This window comes from Amia ocellicauda, chromosome 12, assembly GCF_036373705.1.
Source record: "Amia ocellicauda isolate fAmiCal2 chromosome 12, fAmiCal2.hap1, whole genome shotgun sequence".
In the NCBI taxonomy this organism is placed as follows: Eukaryota; Metazoa; Chordata; class Actinopteri; order Amiiformes; family Amiidae; genus Amia; species Amia ocellicauda.
Genome location: NC_089861.1, coordinates 40,507,334 through 40,529,927, shown reverse-complemented (window position 1 = coordinate 40,529,927; position 22,594 = coordinate 40,507,334). Strand labels below are relative to the sequence as shown.

Sequence of the window (22,594 nt, the reverse complement as noted above, 5' to 3'; positions counted from 1 at the left end):
AGCTAAGGAGGCAGATTTGTTTTTGGGACAGGCAAGGCGAGAAGGGGAAGTGGGTCGGGGAGAAACATGTTTAGGTGTGGTGTTTGGCAACATGCTGGTATCCAGGACAGTCGGGTCAGAGGGGGTCTTGGGAATGGAAGGGAGGGTGCCCGCCGTCGGGCATCAGAAGGTGGCATCGTCCCGGGCAATGATGGTTCTCTGCCAGCCTGGTGCCAGCCTTCAGGTTGGACGTGGGAGATGGCAGATGAACTGCTCCAAGGCCACCAGGTCGGCAACTTCCGTGGCTTGAGCCAGCGGTGGCAGGCACCGGGAGCCAGGTTCGAACCGGAGGCTTCTGAGCTTTCGGCGCTGGCCGTCCGACGTCAGACCGACCCGGTCCAGGACACTGTCCCTCAGACTTTTGTAGTCTAGGGCATCCTCGGGACGAAGCACTCGGGTGGCAGGGGAGCCAGGCGTACCGCCCACTCCGACTCCGGCCAGTCGCAACACCGGGCAGTGCGCTTGAAGATGGTAAGAAAAGCCTCCGGGTCATGAAGTGAGCACTGACTCCTGTGGTACTCGATCCCACAACCTTTGAATGACCACTGCCCTTTTCACTAAAAGTCCAACGCGCTATCCATTGCGCCACAGAGCATGCCTACTGATGATGGGGCATCTCAGCGTGCTTGTACAAGTAGCATTTACAGATGTGTTTTTTTAATCGCTCTCTCTGATATAGAGACAAAAGGAAATGATGGGTTCTTCTTTTAGATAATACGACTCATGTTGACTTGACTGTGAGGGAAAGTTTTTGTCAGGCACACTGTCTGTGTGTTTGTCTGTCTATCTGTGGCTGTCTGTGTGTCTGTGGCAGTCTGTGCTTGTGGCTGTCTGTGTGTGTGTCTGTGGCTGGACCGATGGGGCTGATTGGAAACATCATCGACCTGGGTTTCTCTTCATCACAGATACATCTTTCGCTGCCCACATGCCCGAATTGCTTTTCAGCTGGATCACAGCCTCGCCCCAGGTGGGCAAAACCTCCAAAAGTGGTACAAACTCATCCACGTATTCCAGTGTTTCCGAGAAAGCTTGGCATAGTGAGTGAGAAAGTCAACCCTGACAGTGTGGCGACAGATGAGAAGCCACGGAATTGATGCACTCTGTGAGGTCATAGAAGTCAGCTGTGAGAGAGTTCTGAGATGTCATCGCTGAACTGGCAGTGAAGGGAGAGGGAGAGGAAGGCAAAGCATGTACATGGCTTCTCTCGCTGACTGGGCAAGATTGGATTAATGAGAGAGTGCAAGGACGGAAATGCAGTTGTTTTCTCGAAGAGTGTAGAAGAGTTTTCTGGTCTCCTGATGGAGGTGTGGGTTCAAATACCACTTCTGACAGACTGATTTATAGCATGACCAATGCTAGGAATTGCAAAAGTGTTCTTTTATTTTCTGACATTAAGCTGTTGGTCACCTCGACTCGGTTGCATAAGTGTTGAAAGTCACGGATTCCCGCAATTCTGTGGCCTCATTCTCAAGGCTATCTTCTATAATACACCTCTCAAAAAAATAAGGGAACACGTAATCATCACAGCATAACACCAAGTCAATTACACTTCAGGCATATCAATCTGTACAGTTAAGAATCCAAAGCGGTGGTGAATCACTCTCTCCTTTTTTGGTGCAAATTAAAGTGACAGCAGGTGCACCGGAGAGAGGCAACAGCAAGACAACCCCAAAAAGGGAATGGTTTTGCAGGTGGTGGCCACAGACGATTGCTCTCTCCTTATCCTTCCTGACTGATTCTTCTCTAGTTTTGCCTTTTGCTAGTGTCCTTGTCACTACTGGTATTATGAGGCGCTCCCTGCAGCCCATTCAGGTTGCACAGGTAGTCCAGCTCCTGCAGTATGGCACATCCATACGTGCCGTCTGAAGAAAGTTTGCTGTGTCTCCCAGTACAGTCTCAAAAGCATGGAGGTGGGAGAGTTACGAATTATGCAATGTACGGTGAAGATCTTGAGGTTTCCTAGACTTCGATCACGGAGATCCGATGTGTGATTTAAGAGTTCCCGCAGTTTTCTTGATCAGTATATAATCTCCCGGTGGACGTATACATCCTCTCAGAATGGCCGAGTGGTCTAATTTGCCAGACTTAAGGTGTTGTTCCCTTGAAGAGTGTAGAAGGGTTTTCTGGTCTCCTGATGGAGGCGTGGGTTCAAATCCCACTCCTGACAGATTGATTTATAGCATCACCAATGCTAGGAATTGCAAAAGTGTTCTTTTCACACTTGTGTGTAATGCATTTTGCAGCCAAATTACATAAACATGAGGAAATGCCTGGCAGAGAGACTGCTTTTGATGGCCGGTTAGCTCAGTTGGTTAGAGCGTGGTGCTAATAACGCCAAGGTCTTGGGTTCGATCCCCACATCGGCCAAGACCGATCGTAGGTGCTCATCCGTCTAGTTCGAGTCCTGTTTTTTGAATGTTTGACATGAAACTCCCTGAAGGCAAGCGTAGTAGTGCACTTAAGCAGTGGTAGGATCCACAAGACTTCATCAAGCACTGTCAAAGTCGGCCATCTACATGCACACGGGAAAATGTCCTTTCGCCGCTTTGCTTTTCTCAGAACACTTCATTTGCATTCTGTCCTCTGATAGTTTCAACTCGTGGGCTCCTGCCAATTCCTTATTACACAGACTTGGAGAGGGAAGCAATGCCAGTGGCTTCAAGAATCAACGCAAGTTTCATGAATGGCACATCTAAGCATTGGTGCCAACCAGACATTGAGCTGTTGGTCACCTCGACTCGGTTGCATAAGTGTTGAAAGTCACGGATTCCCGCAATTCTGTGGCCGCATTCTCAAGGCTATCTTCTATAATACACCTCTCAAAAAAATAAGGGAACAAGTAATCATCACAGCATAATACCAAGTCAGTTACAGTTCAGGCATATTAATCTGTACAGTTAGGAAGCCTAAGCGGTTGTGAATCACTGTCTCTTGTTTTGGTGCAAATGAAAGTGACAGCAGGTGCACCGGAGATAGGCAACAGCAAGACAACCCCAAAAAGGGAATGGTTTTGCAGGTGGTGGCCACAGACGATTGCTCTCTCCTTATCCTTCCTGACTGATTCTTCTCTAGTTTTGCCTTTTGCTAGTGTCCTTGTCACTACTGGAATTATGAGGTGCTCCCTGCAGCCCATTCAGGTTGCACAGGTAGTCCAGCTCCTCCAGTATGGCACATTCATCCGTGCTATCAGAAGAACCAGAAGGACCAGTATCTGCTTTTTTGTGCGAGGAGGAACAGGAGGAGCATTGCCTGAGCCCTCCAAAATGACCTCCAGCAGTCTACTGGTGTGCATGTTTCTGACTAAACTGTCAGAAACAGACTCTATGAGGGTGGCACGAGGGCCCGTCATCCTCTAGTGGGACCTGTGCTCACAGCCCAGCACCGTGCAGCTCGATTGGTATTCGTGAAAGAGTGTGGAGGCACCGTGGTGAACGTTATTCTGTCTGCAACATCATCCAGCATGATCGGTTTGGCTGCTGGTTTGGAGAGAAACACAAAGTGCCCTCTGTGTATTCACTATGCAACCATCAACAACTCTGACCTGGTCATATATATGTCCCAGGGCATCATCCTGTGTCTGGTCCATAGCGAAATCGGAAACCCGGTTGAAGGCGGGATCCAGTGTCGGGCCTTCCACTGGAAGAAGGAGAGAGGAGGTGAGTCCCAGAACTCGTTCCTTCCCCTGGGTCCAACAGGGTACTGTTGGCTGCTACACGACTGGAGTCAGAGGGAAGGCTGTACCTGCCCCTCTCATCACCTGCAGTCACTAATGGTGATCGGTCCCCAGAGACATGTCCCAATTGTGCCCCAGCCAAATCAGACAATGAGAGCCTAGGATCTTTAATATTGGACAGAAATTCAGAGCCTCTGGGTCGTCCTCCGGTCCCATCTTTGGAATCTGCAGACCTGCCCAAGCCGGGTTTGCTGCGGTAAACAGCAGGGTTAGGTGCAGGAGCTGGTACTTGAAGTTGCTGGACAAGCGTCTCGAGAGTTTGTTGTTTTTGAGCCTGCAGCTTCACCACTGGGGCCAACAACTGTTCCACTGGAGACGCCTCCATAGCTGTCCTTCCGGGTACAGAGTTCAGGGTAAGTATGTCACAAAGCTTCCCCACATTGGCCACCAAATGTAAATGCCGGACACAATAAACGGAGAGAGTCTCGGGTTCCGGCGGTGTCCGAGCTTTATTGGGGTTCACAATAGTCCAACAGAAAAAAACACAAAAAGGGGAAAACAAGGCAAAACCAGCACACAAAACATCCACACAAACAGGGTGCTCCGGGCAGTCACAATAAAGTCTCCCTCGGGGAAGGAGAGGGATTAAATAGATGAAGCACACCTGCCAATGACGTCACAGTCGCCTCAGTGATCATTGCCTGCAGCCGTGAGCTCACAAGCTGTCTGCGAAGCAGCGGACAACACGGCTGCAACACATGAGCACCTAATTAGTGTGCGTCAGCAGCAGCCATGCCGTGACAGACAGCGTCCTGCCAAAATCACAATAAGATGTATAAAAGTACAGAAAAACAAAATGTAATAAACTAAAAATGATCTTTAATACATAGAACTAAAGAAAATAGGTTTAGTGTTTACAGATTCCTTTTTGGAAATACAATGACATGCATTACAAATGAGTATTTACATTTTATTTACAGCTGGTGCTCATGTGTCACTGTGCCCCTCAGGCTGTGGCAGGCGGTGACATATTGGGCAGCCAGGGAGGCTGTGTGTCCCTCCTCCAGGAGGACTGACCATTTTTATTTTTTCTCAGTTTTGTCAAAGGTAGGGTGGCATTCATTATTTTGTTAAGGAATGTGTCCCTTATTTTGGGCATATTTATTGCATTGCAGGAGGAAGTGCAACTCTCTCTCTCTGTCTCTTTCTCTCTCTGTGTGCGTCCGTCTGTCACTGGAGGCGTTTGTCGTCCCCGTCCAGTGACACCCTCTTAACTCCCCCGGCCCCCTGGAGCGTGACCTACAGCCGAAGGGAGCGCCTGAGGGCTGGTTGGAAGCATCTTGGACTCGGGTTCCTCTTCATCACCAGAAGGGGGAGCCGGAGTAGATTCCTGCAGAGATTGACACTTGTTTTTTTGTTTCAGCAGAAACAGTGCGGAGGCGACCCAAATCCTGCTGGGGGGAGGTGTTTAAAAAAAAAAAGTTTTATCTTCTTCATAATGACATTATCCTTCAAGAAAAGACAAAGGGCATCAGATGATCAATACGTTAATACATCTCTTATAATCTCTCTTTAAAATACCAACTATTACAATGTTAACCATACATAAACAAAACAACCTATGCTTTTGTTTTTAATGTTGCTAGATCTCACAGTGATAAAATAAGGAAGATATGGTTTAACCAAAAAAGTTGATAAAACATTTCTTGGCAGAGCGCAAACAGAGGACATGTAAATAGGCTGACATTAAATTAAAGATAAGATTCTAAATAAGCTATCTTTTCTCTTCAGTCATGATGAGGAAAAATTGATAACTTGAATAATTTCATTCAGAATGACAAAGTTGCTCAATGTAAGCGCATTTTTCAGAGTAACGTTAGCACAGCTTCCTACAAATTGTCTGATAGATAAGATTAAAAAAGAAATCAGCTATCGGCTATGTTACAAATGAGAATTATACTATTAATATTGTACATTTATGATCATTATGTTTGTAGTTTGGATATGTCGATAATATATTTGACAGTAAATGGGTTTTATACGGTGTGTCCAAAAAAACTAAACAAAAACCCATCCCAATTTGCGTTACGTGATCGGGACCACTCCGTGGACCACAGTGCCGAGGTCCGGACCACTCAGTCGCTGTGGTCCAGACCTTGGACCAAAAAATGTTACAACCCCTACTGCTCCGCTGTGTCAGTTGTTTCTGTAACTGAATCACAAAACTGGGTTTTGATGTGCTCCCCACGTGCGTGTTTACAACGTCACTGAAGAAAAAAAACATCGAATCTGGAACACTGACGAGAATTGGAAGAAGCCGTGGCTGTGGCTAACTGTGTCTGTGAGTAGTATAGATGGCAGCATCACTTATTTTGACAGCCGGAAGTCCCGCCCTCCCTATGTACTTTTGAACTGGAACTCCTCTCTCCTTCCCAGCACCCCCCTGGGTTACTCTTTGACCCTCCCTCCTTATGTACCATTGAACCGGAACTCCTCTCTCCTTCCCAGCACCCCCCTGGGTTACCATTTGACCCTCCCTTGTCAGCCATCTTGGATGATATCGGCCATTTTGACTGATATCGGCCATTTGTAAGGTCATAGGTCATCTGGTAAGATGGTAGCCATTTTGTTAGGGTGACATCCATCATGGTGAATGTCCAAGGGCACCTCACACTGCTGGTGTGGAGGTGTAATGTTTAATAGCATAAACTGTGTTTTTAAGGTTATATTGTTTTATGATACTGTTTAAGTAAATAAAAAGAGAATAAGAAAAGTTTTAAATACATATATATATTTAAAGTTATATTGTTTTATGCTACTATTTTAGTAAATAAAAAGAGAATAAAAGTTTTAAATACAGATATATATATAATCAATAGGTTATATTGTTTTATGATACTGTTTTAGTAAATAAAAAGAGTATAAGAAAAGAAAAGTTTTATATTTTATTTTAGGTTATAATGTTTTATGATTTGTTTTAGTAAATTAAAAAATAAGAAAAATAAAAGTTGTATATACACTCACCTAAAGGATTATTAGGAACACCATACTAATACTGTGTTTGACTCCCTTTCGCCTTCAGAACTGCCTTAATTCTATGTGGCATTGATTCAACAAGGTGCTGAAAGCATTCATTAGAAATGTTGGCCCATATTGATAGGATAGCATCTTGCAGTTGATGGAGATTTGTGGGATGCACATCCAGGGCACGAAGCTCCCGTTCCACCACATCCCAAAGATGCTCTATTGGGTTGAGATCTGGTGACTGTGGGGGCCAGTTTAGTACAGTGAACTCATTGTCATGTTCAAGAAACCAATTTGAAATGATTCGACCTTTGTGACATGGTGCATTATCCTGCTGGAAGTAGCCATCAGAGGATGGGTACATGGTGGTCATAAAGGGATGGACATGGTCAGAAACAATGCTCAGGTAGGCCGTGGCATTTAAACGATGCCCAATTGGCACTAAGGGGCCTAAAGTGTGCCAAGAAAACATCCCCCACACCATTACACCACCACCAGCAGCCTGCACAGTGGTAACAAGGCATGATGGATCCATGTTCTCATTCTGTTTACGCCAAATTCTGACTCTACCATCTGAATGTCTCAACAGAAATCGAGACTCATCAGACCAGGCAACATTTTTCCAGTCTTCAACTGTCCAATTTTGGTGAGCTTGTGCAAATTGTAGCCTCTTTTTCCTATTTGTAGTGGAGATGAGTGGTACCCGGTGGGGTCTTCTGCTGTTGTAGCCCATCCGCCTCAAGGTTGTACGTGTTGTGGCTTCACAAATGCTTTGCTGCATACCTCGGTTGTAACGAGTGGTTATTTCAGTCAAAGTTGCTCTTCTATCAGCTTGAATCAGCCCATTCTCCTCTGACCTCTAGCATCAACAAGACATTTTCGCCCCCACAGCACTGCCGCATACTGGATGTTTTTCCCTTTTCACACCATTCTTTGTAAACCCTAGAAATGGTTGTGCGTGAAAATCCCAGTAACTGAGCAGATTGTGAAATACTCAGACCGGCCCGTCTGGCACCAACAACCATGCCACGCTCAAAATTGCTTAAATCACCTTTCTTTCCCATTCAGACATTCAGTTTGGAGTTCAGGAGATTGTCTTGACCAGGACCACACCCCTAAATGCATTGAAGCAACTGCCATGTGATTGGTTGGTTAGATAATTGCATTAATGAGAAATTGAACAGGTGTTCCTAATAATCCTTTAGGTGAGTGTATATATATATATATATATATATACAAGGTTATATTGTATACATTTGAGAAAAATAAAAGTTGTAAATACACATATATATTTTATTTTAGATTATGTTTGATTATACTGTTTTAGTAAATTAAAAAATAAGAAAAATAAACGTTTTATATATATTTAAGGTTACACTGTTTTATGATACTGTTTTAGTAAATTAAAAAGAAAAATTAATATTTACCCAGAGTGGGATTTGAACCCACATGTGTTTTTAGTTTATATGTTTTATGATTAGGGTTAGGATGATACTATGTTTGCAAAATAAAAAGGTAAGAAAAAATCGATTAAGAAATGTATAGACTTACATATATTGCATGTCATTACATATATATTTAAGCAAACACAGATAAACACACATACCTATATCTCTTTAGTTTATATTTATCAATAGACAATAGAGAACAACAGTGAAATATATAGAATTATATCTGTTCATTTTGACCAGCACTGTACTTATTATATTTGTTACATTAGTGAATGCTCAAACGTAGCCTTAACATGTATCATATTTAAGAATATACTGCATTTCATTCCATTACACACACACACACACACACAAACATATATATATCTTGTTAGGTTTTATTTATCAATAGACACTAAAGACATGCACACCACTTTTCTTAGAGAGACACAGTGAAGCACTATTTGTGAATACTCATATGTAATAAATAATATATGTATATATGATTTGTTTGTGCTCAAATGTATAGAATTAATAAAATACACACACACACACACAATGGTGACTTTTATTGTGGCAAACAAGCATTTTACAACATGGAACATAGTCAGAAGTAGAAAAAGATACTCCATGAAATGTTGTATAGATACTTGTAATCATTAATTTCTGGTTCACAACACCAACATTGGACAGAAAGAAACACTGACCTGTACGGAGTAATGTCATTTCCAGCATATTCCATATATATTCTATTCAGTCTTTCACTCTTGGCTTCTTTTTCAAAGTTATACCAGGTTCTGGCGACAAAGTACATCAGGTATCTATTGTAAATAAAGTGAGAAACTCTTAAGTTTCTATTCCTTTGGAAATACCTTATTTTTCAAACCTACAAATACATGGTGACAACTGCAAGCATGACACACATACAAAACACAGAAATAGGGACCACACTGCAAGGATATAATAAGCACAAATGGTATTTTACTGCAAATTTTAAGTTTTGTAAAATTATTTATGTAACTTCTAGGAGTAATCTGCAAACTACATAGTGAAAATGCAGTCAGTCTTCAGGAAACACACACAGCAGACTGAAATAAGCACAACGTCATATTTATATGAACCAAAACTGCATTCTACTAAACCCTGAAACTCTGAAAAATCACTACAAACTCTATGTTTTGTAAAATGGCTTATTTCACAGACACAGAAACAAATAGGCTCACCCTCAACATATTCCAACACTTACAAAAATTATGATGTAAACTTAAAGGTTTACCAGTAGTACAGGGGTATTATTAATCTATTCATGCAACTTTTAGACACTTGTCTAATACAGAGCTAACAACTGCATTGATAGCGGGTAGCAGGGCTTTGACAATGCTGTGCGGTGGGGTTTAAAATGACTTTGTAGGCCAGGGCTTTAAAACCTTACCCCATTGTAACATTTTCAAATTAGCCTCCAACCCCTAAAATACTAAGACATGTTTTTTGTATCATATGTATCATGTTGTTATACTATGTACATTAATGTGGTTTATAATTTTGATTTAATTTGACATAATTTTATCATATTTTTAATTACAAATTCATATATATAAATAACAAATACTATATAATAATAGTAATAATAATGCAAAAACATATTAAGCAATCATATTTTTACTTACAGAATAATATATTTAAAATAACAATATAATAATTTAATAATAATAATAATAATAATAATAATAATAATAATAATTTAAAAACATATTAAACAAAACTCACCCTGACTTTGTCACAACCTCAGGATGGGGAACCTCTGCTGTAGACCCTCATCCACTCTGTCAACAGTTTGTAGGTGACATGTGCAGAAACATGAAAACTCAGTCTTGGTGGGGTGTTTCTGTCCAGTGGTCTGATCTGATACAACTTTCTACTACATTTCATATTCTATTAAAATATAACAAATTAGTAGTTCATAAAAAAGTGCTCCTGCTACTCTTATGAGTGTCTCTACAGCCCCTCATTGCTCCCTTGCATTACAGAGCATGACACGTGCTCTTCACATTGAAATTCACATTCATGTTGATGTAGGACTCGTCAACACAAAACTGTACAAAAATACATGAAATACATAAACAATACAAACATTAAGAACAGAAACCACTTTCAATCTGACATTTCACAGTATAGAAATTAAATAAGTTTGAATTACCTCATGGTTTTCCTCAGGCTCGGAGCCAGGCCCCATGTTGCCATCAGTGTCAGAAGCTGAGCGCTCTGTGTAAGATTCAGAATAACGTTCAGCTGTGTGCGGTGGAGAGGGGAAATGGAGATGCAGAGCAGGCAGAGTGTCTGTGAGACGGGTTTCTGTCCTGCTTGTCCTGCAGAGCCTCTCTTATCTGAAATGGCACTGGACACAACCAAAGCAGCAACGTCCCACAGGCAACAGGTCCTTAAGAGAGAACACTGTCAAATTTAACATTCAATAAAAGTCCACAGTTTTGACCATTTTCAGTTGAATTAATCCTCCGCATCAAATGCATTGAGACCATACACAGCTTTCAGATGCCTTGTACTTTAAGATATGTTGTATATTTAGGCTACCCTGTTATTGCTTGAATAAAATGTTATTTTATGAGAGCAGTAAGAAAAAGGGGGAACAAAGATATATAATTCAATTAATAATTTTAAGCACTCTTGCTATTAGAAATAACTAAGATGAAGGCCTAAACTGGCTATCTAGTAACTGTTTAAAAATAAATGGTTTTCCGTGAGTGTGCTAAAGAAATGAACTTCTCATTTCTGTCATTACAGTGAACTAACTGGAATACGTACAGCATACACCTAACAATTGCTAAGAATTAAATGCTTTTCTTTATGAAATGTAAGATTAGTGCTCAAAATAATTAGACATCTATATTTCTAACTGGGCTTGATTATGTTGACTGTTTATGGCTGTGCTTTGCCATTAATTCCAGTTTTCACCTTGTTCTCTATGGGTTGGTTTCAGAGCATGATTAGCACTAGTTTAAGTACATTACTCAGAATATGTCACTCACCATTGTTTGGTATACAAAATGATTTAGCCTGAAGGACAATAAAGCATTGGTATATAGTACTATACTAGGCTAGCAAAAGTAATTTACCCATGTACATAAACAACCTACAGTCTGAATTCAAACTTCTTGGCTCTGACTCACATGTACCAACTTTTAAAATCTCAATTTGACTTACTAGTAAAAGTTACAAAGTGAGAGGGATTTAACCATAGACAAAGAACGATAGGTTGCATATGCAACCCCGGTTATCTGAGAAAAGAAGGACTGCCCAAGGGGGAGGGGTTTTCAGCGTGCATCGCTGGAACGCATCGAAGACTTTTGTCTATCAAAGCTGCCATTGGCCCTTGTGCCCGTCACTCAAACAGGACCCTTCCACTTCCTGTTTGTATAAAAGGTGACGTCTGCACAAGGACTTCCTCTTTTTGCCGGGAGCTTGAACTCCCGCGCGAGCTTGCAACCCTTGGGCAGTGCTTGTTTTCTCAGATAACCGGGGTTTCATACGCAACCTATCGTTATCTTTCGAGTCAGAAGCACTGCCCAAGGGGGAGGTGTTACAGTATAACCAAACCGTCGCAAGGGAGGAGGCAGCGAGCTGGTAAGAGAGCCTGCCCCGAGGCGAACCTACTAGGAGCCGTACCAACTCTATGATAGAACCACAGGGGCCCCTTGGGCCACATCTGGGCTGCTCAGACGCGAAGACCACAGTCACGCTGAACTGGGAAGAAATAAGCAATGGTGTATCCACAGGCAACAAGACCTTGTGCCTACCATGAAGCCTAGTAATAGCAGTCTCCTGCTCTACTAGCAGGGCTAGGAGCAGGGCCAATACCCAGACCACACCATATAAGCACAGGTCGCAGTCCGTTGAGCCCGTGCTCAACATACAGCGGGCTACCCAGACTAGATAGCCACTGCTGGATAGTTCAATTACGAATAATGGAACTATATACACAGTGGACCAACAAGAACCAACTCAAGTGCCTTCCGCTGGACACCGCAGCAGTGGCCTCAGCACTAGCATAGCTAGGGCGGGGCCACAGACTGCTGGCAAAGGAACTATATACATAGCGAAGCACGAGTGCCCTCGCTAACAACAGGAGCAGTTGTCCATTCTAAACTTAATAAGGAGCGGACAAGCTCAACTGTATATTCTAAAGAACTATATACACTGCGGGGCGCAGGAGCCAGTTCATGCACCACACACATGACACAGGAGCAGGATACCCACTGCGGAAGCTAGCGGCAACAGATGCTCTACTGATGTCAATAAATGAACTATATACACAGCGGGGCACAAGAGCAAACTCAAAGCCTACTGCTGAATACAGCAGCAGTGGCCCTCAGCACAGCTAGTATAGCTAGGGAGGGGCCAAGGCCTGCTGACAAAGGAACTATGTACAATGGCGGGGTACACGTGTAAAAAACACATGCACTCCCACCTATAGAATGAACTGTATACAAGTCACAGTCCGGTAGGAAGGGATAACGGTTCTGCATTGCTTTTCCCAAGCATGCTCAACAGGGGCAGACAGGGATAGAAAAGCCAGGAGCCAGTGCCTAACAGGCTACTGCGACTCAGCTGAAGCCAACACCGGATTCCCAATAGAAGGAACTGGGAATATATATGGAATATGCTGGAAATGACATTACTCTGTACAGGTCAGTGTTTCTTTCTGTCCAATGTTGGTGTTGTTAACAAGAAATTAATGATTACAAGTATCTATAAAACATTTCATGGAGTATCTTTTTCTACTTCTGACTATGTTCCATGTTGTAAAATGCTTGTTTGTCACAATAAAAGTCACCATTGTGTGTGTGTGTGTGTGTGTGTGTATTTTATTAATTCTATACATTAAAGCACAAACAAATCATATATACATATATTATTTATTACATATGAGTATTCACAAATAGTGCTTCACTGTGTCTCTCTAAGAAAAGTGGTGTGCATGTCTTTAGTGTCTTTTGATAAATAAAACCTAACAAGATATATATATATATATATGTTTGTGTGTGTGTGTGTGTGTGTGTGTGTAATGGAATGAAATGCAGAATATTCTTAAATATGATACATGTTAAGGCTACGTTTGAGCATTCACTAATGTAACAAATATAATAAGTACAGTGCTGGTCAAAATGTACAGATATAATTCTATACATTTCACTGTTGTTCTCTATTGTCTATTGATAAATATAAACTAAAGAGATATAGGTATGTGTGTTTATCTGTGTTTGCTTAAATATATATGTAATGACATGCAATATATGTAAGTCTATACATTTCTTAATTGATTTTTTCTTACCTTTTTATTTATTTTATTTTTATTTATTTTTTATTAACACAGTATCATCCTAAGCCTAATCATAAAACATATAAACTAAAAACACATGTGGGTTCAAATCCCACTCTGAGTAAATATTCATATTTCTTTTTAATTTACTAAAACAGTATCATAAAACATTGTAACCTTAAATATATATAAAACGTTTATTTTTCTTATTTTTTAATTTACTAAAACAGTATAATCAAACATAATCTAAAATAAAATATAAATGTGTATTTACAACTTTTATTTTTCTTAAATGTATACAATATAATCTTGTATATATATAAAACTTTTATTTTTCTTATTTTTTAATTTACTAAAACAAATCATAAAACATTTTAACCTAAAATAAAATATAAAACTTTTATTATCTTATTCTCTATATAACCTTAAATATATATATATATATATTTAAAACGTTTCTTATTTTTTAATTTACTAAAACAGTTTCATAAAACAATATAACCTATATATATATATATATATATATAACTTTTCTTATTCTTTTTATTTACTTAAACAGTATCATAAAACAATATAATCTTATATATATATATATATATATATATATATATATATATATGTATTTAAAACTTATATTTTCTTATTCTCTATATAACCTTAAATATATATATATTTAAAACTTTTCTATATTTTTTAATTTACTAAAACAGTTTCATAAAACAATATAACCTATATATATATATATATATATATATATATATATATATAACTTTTCTTATTCTTTTTATTTACTTAAACAGTATCATAAAACATTATAACCTAACATATATAAAACTTTTATTTTCTTATTTCTTAATTTTCCAACACAGTATCATGAAAACAATATAACCTTAAAAACACAGTTTACGCTATTAAACGTTACATCTCCACACCAGCAGGGTGAGGTGCACTTGGACACTCACCATGATGGATGTCACCCTAACAAAATGGCTACCATCTTACCAGATGACCTATGACCTTACAAATGGCCGATATCAGCCAAGATGGCTGACATCCAAAATAGCCGATATCATCCAAGATGGCTGACAAGGGAGGGTCAAATGGTAACCCAAGGGGGGTGCTGGGAAGGAGAGAGGAGTTCCCGTTCAAAGGTTCATAGGGAGGGCGGGACTTCCAGCTGTCAAAATAAGTGATGCCGCCATCTATACTACTTCTGTGGCTGTCTGTGGCTGAACCGGAGGGTTGGACCTGGGTTTCTCTTCATTACGAATACATCTTTCGCTGCCCAGGTGCCCACATGCCTGACCTGCTTTTCAGCTGGATCACAGCTCCGCCCCAGCAGGGTAGAGCATCCAAAAATGGTACAAACTCATCCACGTATTGCAGTGTTTCCGGGAGAGCTGGCATACTGAGCGAGAAAGTCAACACTGACAGTGTGGCGAGAGACATAATGTATGTGCTCTGTAATGTCATTGCTGTCAGGTGAGAGATTTCTATGATGTCATCGCTGATATAGCAGTGAAGTGAGAGGAAGAGGAAGGGATAGCACGTGTGTGGGCTCACTGGCTGCCTCAGCTAGAATGGGTGAATGAGAGAGTGCAGGAACGGAACGCAGGAAATATACAATTGTATGTGACAGGCCGCTGTCTGTCACGGCACGGCTGCTGCTGACGTCTGCTGATGAGGTGCTCATGTGCCACAGCTGTGTTGTCGCTCCCTCGCTAACAGGCTGTGGACTCACGGTTGCGGGCAATGAGCACCGAGGCGATTGTGACGTCAGTGGCAGCTGTGCCTTCTCTATTTAATCCCTCTCCTTCCCAGATGGAGGCAGCTAACCCGCTGAGAAGGAGGACTGACACTCCCAACCCTGACTGCCCGGAGCACCCTGTTTTGTGTGGATGTTTCGTTTTGGTTGTTTTTACCCCTTGTATTTTGTCCCGTTTACCCTGTGAACCACAATAAAGCCCGGACACCAACGGAACCAGAGATTCTCTCCATCCCTGTGTCTGGCTTTTACATTGTATTATGCATATTCTGAATCGATTTGTAATGTATATTCATGATTTATTGATTGAAAGAGTTCTGTTTCTTCTGGCTAAACTTGTTTGCACATTGAATATTGAATTGTAGTGTCTGTGTGTGTGTGTGTGTGTGTGTGTGTGTGTCACTAGAAGTCCAGCACACTATCCATTGTGGCACAGAACCACAAAACTGTACGACGAAGATACTCTTCTGCATGCCTGCAGATGACCGGGCGTCTCAGCGTGATTTGACAAGTAGCATTTACAGTTGTGTTTTTTAAATCCCTGTCTCGCTGATTTTGAGACGGATGGAAATGATGGGTTCTTCTATTTGGTAAAATGGCTTTGCTCACTCGAGAGGCAGCCAGGTTAAGCGGGCAATAATGCACAAGTAGCTCTGTCTTGCGAATCTTGGAACTGTCCATTGGACGTACACGGCGTCAGTCGTCAAGAAATGTCAAACAAGGAATGCCCACAACGATGGTGGGATAGAAAGCCATGGGTGCAAAACACAACGGCTTAGTAGTCCATGGCCTTAAGTACAAGGCCACCTGATCCAGCTGTTCCCGGAGATGCAACTGACACGGAGGGGGACTGGTACAGTGACAGTGGCAAGGAAAAGAAGCAGCGTATGAGGTCTTGATAGTCAAGCAAGGATTTGGGACAAAGTTGGCATTCCAGAAAAGTAAGAAGTGAAGGCATCAGCAAGGCACTTGACTGCAAGATACCTCTGGCTGTCACGAGGAAGCCCAGCAAGCTCTAAGTTTCATGAAGTGAGCACTGACTCTGGTGGGACTCGAACCCACAACCTTTGATTGACCACTGCCCTTTTCACTAGAAGTCCAACGCGCTATCCATTAAGCCACAGAGCCACACAAGACATTTGTCACCATACTGTTCTGCACACCTACTGATGACGGGGCATCTCAGCGTGCTTGTACAAGTAGCATTTTCAGATGTGTTTTTTAATCCCTGTCTCGCTGATATTGACACAAAAGGAAATTATGGGTTCTTCTTTTAGATAATGCGGCTCATGTTGACTTGACTGTGAGGGGAAGTATTTGTCAAGCACACTGTCTGTGTCTGTCTGGCTGTCTGTGTGTGTCTGTGCTTGTGTGTGTGTGTCTCTGTGTGTGATGTGGGACAGTGCCCTGTCTGAGTGCCAAATATATTATATTCCCACCATTGTTGCAGCAAGATTGTGTAACCCATATATGAATTTAAGCTTTGTGTATGGCTCCGGAGAGGACAGGTACAGTAGTTCTGTGCAGGTGATTTTTAGAAAAACATTTTCATCCAAGGACATAGAAAGAACATAATGTAAGACACAGGAGACGTGTTTGTTAAAGTTTGAGGTACCTCATTACCATCATCTAGTTGCCCAGAAACCAAAGGGAGTCCTCTTGTATATGATAGCAAGTTCTTTAGAAAAACTTTAGATGTGTCTTGCCCAGTGACCATCTCCGGAGCGCTTCGTTGTAGCTCAATAAACTTTTTTGGTATTATTTCAGTTAAATCAGGTCCTGATTATTCCTTGTCCGCCTGTTTATTGAGGGAGTAAAATTTGTCCCTATTAGTGCGTCTGTGTCTGTGTCTCTGTGTGTGTGTGTCTGTGGAGGGTTGACATTTTTGATATCCATAACATCAGAGCAGATGAGCTGAACATGTTTCTCATTATGCACACTGGGCACACTATATTGAATAGCGATAACACTACACACATATGAACACCAAATTATTGCTGAATCTATAGTTATGTTAACTCTGAAAATGATAAAATGATCATCTGAAACACACAACAATAAAGCAACGAACATCATTCCACAAAGCAAAGCGAGCACATACAAGGATACTGTAAATTGTAACTGTACGCATACACTAATGTACAAGCACAATGACCATGAACTCAGACCCAATTCTTGGTGGGGGGGGTTTAGGACTAGAAAAGTCACTGGTGCCATCACTGGTATACATTGATTACAGATCGGGCCCTGTGTTCAGTGTGGCCACTGCTACCTACCTACATACCAGAGGAGGCTGGTGCATAGAGGTGCGAGAGAGCAGTTCTGGATCAAACACACCTGCTGCTGCGCTCTGCTCTCCAATGCGCACTGCAGGTCAGTCTCAGGACCAGACAGTGCGCAGTAAGTTGACCATTGAAATACTCTTGCTGTGCTGGATTTTATTTCTGCTATGACACTGACAATTTGATGAATGGTGATAGCTAGTTTAGGGTTACCATACATCAGAGGAGGCTGGTCCACAGAGGCAGAGGAGGTTGCTCCTCCTCTATCTTTGAGTGTTTAGCTGTTACTGTTTCTTCAGTTATATTTGTACTATATTACCTTGTTATAGTGTTAAAATGTATTTTCATTTAATAGTGTGGTTTTTCAAAGTAAATACTTTTTATATACATTAATCATATTAACTAAAACAAATATGATTTTCTTTTTAGTAAGAATAATACTAATCGTTAATGTTATTTATTGTTTGTTATTGATTGTTAAAAAAATATGTTTTAGCTCATAAGTTTTTGTGTTCTTTTCTTGGTAAATCATTTTAGCACCTTTTTGCCATGTATTGAACAAATAAGTGCTGTTTTTTATTTGACCTATTTGTATATATTTGCACAGTATATAATGTTACATAAGGGTCCAGGGATTGAATGTTACACTCATAACTTATTGTTCAGACATTAATACATAGATTTTGTTTTGCACGTAAATACTTGTTTGACGTCATAACACTTTGTTGTAAAAGGTACTTCTTAACATACAGTGTTAAAGATGCATTCTAGTGATGTTGGGGGGAGTTGTGTACCCATTCTCTCCAGTCAGGCATTTTCTTTATTTTTGCATATTAAGGGGACCCTATTTTGTTCACTAATACCATTCCCTCTTGCACTGAACACATGCTCAAGGAATGTGTCAATATTGAAGCACTTTTGGGGGTGAGGCGGGTGGAAAAGTTGTCTGTATTGTCTTGTGTTCATGGCAAGAAGGCATCACCGTTGTCTATTGTGTTCATTTTAAAATACATTTGTCACTAGCAAATGGTAGCAAATATGGTGGTACATTAATGCTGGATTGTTATGAATAGCCCAGCTTATCCTTGTAATTTGCTTCAATCTTGACTTACAAACTGAGTTTTTAAAACCAATTTTAAAAGCATGCCCCCAGACCCCCCTAGCAGACCTCTCTGTAATAATCATGGCCTCCTTATGGCCCCCGCCCCATTTTCAAAATCCTAGAATCAGTGAAATGATTTTTGTCCTGTTTTTCATGTTGTACAGAATTGATTTCTTATTATCATGGTTGTACAGTAAACTGTCCAATTTATTAATTCGGGACCGTTTAGCCTGGAGCTTAGGCTCACTCAAATCTTCCTCTTGAAAGTGGCGACTGCAGACGATAGTATGAGGGGTTATGCTGAACTGCTCACACCAAATATTTTGTATCCACTTTTTGAGAGTATCTTCCATGGTAGGGAAAGTATGAAAAGAAAGCTCAACACGCAGTTGAACTAGAGGAAGCCTCACGCAGCGGGACATCTGATACCCCACTCCCACGCTGTTATTGTGAAAATGGTGCGGTCGAAACACTTGGCCAGTCAGATGTGCGGAACACACTGATGTGCATTTTGCAGCTCAGCAAAGCGGAAACTGACTAGCGAGTCAAAATGCCTCACCAAAGGCAAAAATCAGGGGACAGAGAGGAAAAGGAATCGAAAGAAGCAGAGAGGCAATGGCCACATTTCTTGCAAAGCATGAACACCAGGTATGATAGGCGAAGCTGAACATGGCAAAAGTGAGGAGCTGGTAGACTCGCAAATAAAACGTCAGCTAGAAAGCTTAACCTTTAAGTAACGTTAGCACATTCACTTCACTAGATAAGAAAAAAAAACACTGCTTCACTGGCCATGAGAAGGGCTGTGTACCAACCCGGTATTAAACGGGCCCCGGTGCTAAATGATTAAAGACTGTAGTATTGATGAGCTCCGACGTTACGGTTCTTTTGAACGTGTCGGTGTCATTGGAAATCACGCAGCTGCAGCCGCTGCTCTGCTCTGTCGGACTGACACACACACACACACACACACTATGGCAGGGATGGCGAACCCGTAATGCAACGTCTGAATTTCAGTGTGAATACATACACAATAAAATAGCACCCTTCCCAGTAGCTAGAAATACCACGCATTAGGCTGCTATGGGTTAGATCATGGGTTTTCAAACCGGTCCTGGAGTACCCCCTGCCCTGCTGGTTTTTGTTCCAATTTAGGTTTTAATTACTTAATTGAATGGTATATTGCTTTGTTAGGTCAATTAAGGATTCAATTAAGCAATTTAAGACCTCAGTTGCAGTGAACATTTTGTCAGGGTTCACATCGCAAAATGTGAGACAAATTCACCTCCATTTGCGATGTATTTTCTTCATCGATTCGCTGATTCTGCGATGCATTAAAATACGTTTTTCCGTCCCAAATCAAGCATCAAAAATGCGTATAAGCAATGCTGAGGTACCTCCCCTTTAAGATACGCGTATTTTTTTTTTTTTACTGTGACGCCCGAGAGGCGGCCCGCACTCCGTGCCCTGTTACCCGAATCCCGTCCCTCATTGGCCAGCGGGTCTGTCACTCATACAGGGCAGGGCTGTAGCTTTCCAATTACACCAGACACGCCCATATCCGAGTACTTGGCTGCGCTGCGGGTTTGTGTGAGAACAAATAATCACCACTTTTGATAATTGGTAGACCAATTTAAGTTGCTAATCAAGCAACTCGTGTTGCTAAGCAAAATTATATTTGATTAGCATAACTACTATGCAAATTTGAGACAACAAAATGTACGCTGCAGTTGGAACAAAAACCAGCAGGGCAGGGGGTACTCCAGGACCGGTTTGAAAACCACTGGGTTAGACGATTGCACTGACTCCTTTTTTCACACGCAAAATTACATCGAGAGCAACAGACATGGATGGTCACTACTACTGAGTTCAGGCAATAATTACTATGCATGCTATTTAAAGTCGTTCACATTGTCTGGCAAACCCAGCGGATTGTACATCACGCATCACACTCCCCTCACACAGACGCACACAAAGAAAGATATAGAGAGACACAGAGAGAGACAGATAGAGAGAGAGAGCGCTACAGTAATTAACGGAGCACAAAAGGTGGCCGCATAGGCCACACAAAACACGACAAAGTCAGCACAGTTTCCAAATCGACCCTATTATTTAAAATATATTCAAACTCGGCATTTACGTTTTCAAAGGAGCACAATCTGCCGGTTGTCGTGGTTGGATCGATCCATAATAATGCTAACAATGTTCCAATTTCCCAACTTACATAGCTAGCTAGCGTTAACTAATTTGACTCAGATCAGTGTAATGTGTGATGCGCTGCATCACTACACTGCATGCTCACGCAGCAATGACGCAGTGACACAAATGGAACTGGCTGGCACTTATTCTGCTCGGTGATATTCTTGGTTGTTCCATGGTGGTGCTAAAGTGGGGCTGTAGCCTAACCAAGCCATACCCCGCCGCCACCCCTGACGCTGTGCAAGATTTCTATGAGGGCAATTATTGCTGTGAGTGACCTAGACAGATGTCATCATGGGCAGACTCTCTCTATATATTTTTTTTTTCACAATAATTCATATTGTCTTGTGCATCATAATAATTGTAACCAGGTGGCTGATGTGTACACTCTACCCTTGGCTAAATTACTGACCATGCCACTTGTTTCGCCCAAATAGTTTTAGATATAATGCGCACAACTCAGGTTTCCCCCTACAAGATCTTTTTAATCAAATAAAAGTAAGCAGAGACCGGAATAAATTGTACAAAATGTTTATCAGTTTATTACAAGCAAAAATCCAAGAATAAAAGCAGGATATGCAATAAACGATTCAATAATTATTCATCTTAAATGCCACAGGCGAACTGGGGTTAGTGAAGTAAAATAAACAAATAAACCACACTACAAACCAAACTCTAAATGTGAAAACAAATCGTGATCATTGTAACAACTCAACTCCAAAAAAGAAACCATTCAAATAAGAAACCCCAACTACCCGTTCACCAAGTGGCAATTAGACAGATGACTTTTAAAACTATTGTACGTTACAAATCATAATATAACAATAGTTTAAAGATGGATAAAAACAAAGAAAAAAATACATAAAATCCATTGTCAGCATGATTAAACAAAAGTTACCTAAAATGCAGTTTAAATCCAGTTACCTCGGGGAGGACAGGTATGCAGAGCAGCTTCCTTCATCCAAATCCTGTCACAGAAAGTTAGATGAGTTGGGAGCTGTGAACACAGGTGGGACTTGATAGGGGTGGGACACTTTCCTGGTTTTCTTCTATTTTTACCCCTGTCAGAGATCCCAGTTTAATACTAATGTCTAATCAGATTAATCTGTGTCCCAGTCTCCCTCTTTCATATGATATGCAAGTATTACTGATGTAACAAATATCATTTTATTTTCTAGAAAGGGGTGAGGTGACACATTAGCTGACTAAAGTAGGTAGAAACTTTTTTTTTTTAATCTATGTACTATTTGTCAATAGTGAAGTCATGCTGGATTCCAAGACGTGTCTCAGGCTGCCCTCTGACAGAGAAGGAGCTTATTAAGGGCATGTGTTGTGTGCAGGGTATTGTTATTGTTGTATTGCTATGACCAGCAGTACATATTGTGATATTGTGGAGCAGTGTAGCACAGTCACTCAGAGATGGCTCACACTCTGGGCCCTCATTCACCACAGCCCAACACTATAATGGGGATCCCAGACTGACGGGTAGTGGCAAAATAAATCAGTTTTCTGTTGGTCTCAGTGTAGGATGTTGTTAATATACACTGCACTGCTGGGTTTACAGGTCACAGTGAATGTCTCTCCTGGCTGAACAGATTTCACTGATGGAGTCTGAGTCACAGTATACTGTCCGCTGGATTCTGGAAACGAAGAATAAAAATAATGCTTACATATATATGTAATATACATGAAAACAATCTGATTTGGTCTATGAGTTTGATGTGTGCCTGTTTAGATATTACAAAGAA

The 22,594-nt window shown here is 41.1% G+C and overlaps 1 non-coding gene across 1 annotated transcript; it reads left to right on the top strand.

Moving 5' to 3' along the window:
• The first annotated feature begins 2,332 nt into the window (after window positions 1–2,332).
• trnai-aau (transfer RNA isoleucine (anticodon AAU)) lies at window positions 2,333–2,406 on the top strand. The gene has a single exon. It is a non-coding gene; the product is annotated as a tRNA-Ile (tRNA).
• The last annotated feature ends 20,188 nt before the right edge of the window (window positions 2,407–22,594 follow it).